The sequence below is a fragment of the Capricornis sumatraensis genome, chromosome 15 (genome assembly GCF_032405125.1).
Source record: "Capricornis sumatraensis isolate serow.1 chromosome 15, serow.2, whole genome shotgun sequence".
Classification (NCBI taxonomy): domain Eukaryota; kingdom Metazoa; phylum Chordata; class Mammalia; order Artiodactyla; family Bovidae; genus Capricornis; species Capricornis sumatraensis.
In genome coordinates, this window is record NC_091083.1 from 53,577,250 (window position 1) to 53,578,419 (window position 1,170).

General features: G+C 41.5%; 1 non-coding gene across 1 annotated transcript; it reads left to right on the forward strand.

Annotated features, from left to right (window-relative positions):
* Positions 1–431: 431 nt before the first annotated feature.
* Positions 432–504, forward strand: TRNAW-CCA (transfer RNA tryptophan (anticodon CCA)). Its single transcript has one exon. It is a non-coding gene; the product is annotated as a tRNA-Trp (tRNA).
* The last annotated feature ends 666 nt before the right edge of the window (positions 505–1,170 follow it).

Sequence of the window (1,170 nt, forward strand, 5' to 3'; positions counted from 1 at the left end):
GAGGTATAAAACATACCTGTTTTAAAGTATTTATAACTACCTTAATAATCAATACCTATTTGTTGAGCTTATTTGCTAGTCTAGACCATGGTATGGCACCAGGACCATAGGGCACAAAAAAGTATAACACATGACTTTTACAATCCAGTTAAAAAATCAGAACATATGTAGGAAACCAATAGAGAACAGTACAATACAAATGGAACTCAAATATACTACTCAGGAAGGAGGTTCCCAAGATAGAAAAGAGAAAGCAATATAGTCTAGTTTGTGTTTGAAGAAAATATTATTTTATGAAATATTGCCAGCAAATATTCAATAATTTTGTATGAACTGCCATAGAAAAATAATAATGATTATAAAATATTTTTATTATCTGCCAAGAACTGTGCCAGTGGTGGTAAACACATTATTTGACTTACTCTTTGGCTTCCCTGGTGGCTCAGAGGTTAAAGCATCTGCCTCCAATGCGGGAGACCCAGGTTCGATCCCTGGGTCAGGAAGATCCCCTGGAGAAGGAAATGGTAACCCACTCCAGTATTCTTGCCTGGAGAATCCCGTGGATGGAGAAGCCTGGTAGGCTACAGTCCATGGGGTCGCAAAGAGTTGGACACGACTGAGCGACTTCACTTTCTTTCACTTTCACTTTTCCAATATTTATAAATAAAGGTGTCATTTTTAAGGAGTAAGAGCAGATAAAGTAATAATTGAGAGATAAGGGTTAACTTGTCCAAGACTGACCCCTGCAGCCTGGGCCTTTCATAAAAGGAGTTTTCCTTCTGCAGTGCTCTGTGGGAAACCTACAATAGTCAGGGTTTTAGCTTTTTAATGCTGGGTAACAGCAGAGCTTAGACCCCAACCCTTCTTCTTCACCGTCAGTCCTGTTAAGGGAGGAGCTGTATGCCTTCCCAACCAAGAATACCCACTCGCCTAACCATGCAGCTCGGTCAGCATGTAATCTCGCTTCAGTGACAGGTCTTGAAAACCAGTTTCCTGACTGTGCCAGGGCAGGGGCTTGTGGCTCCCTTTACCTCTAGTCACAAGACCTGAGCTGGCAGGAGAAAGTTGGCACTAAGCTTTTACAATTTATTTTACCATCATACCCTGGTCCCTGATCACATCTTGGCCTAATATCATGTAATATCCAAAGCTCCACAGTCCAAGGGTCAG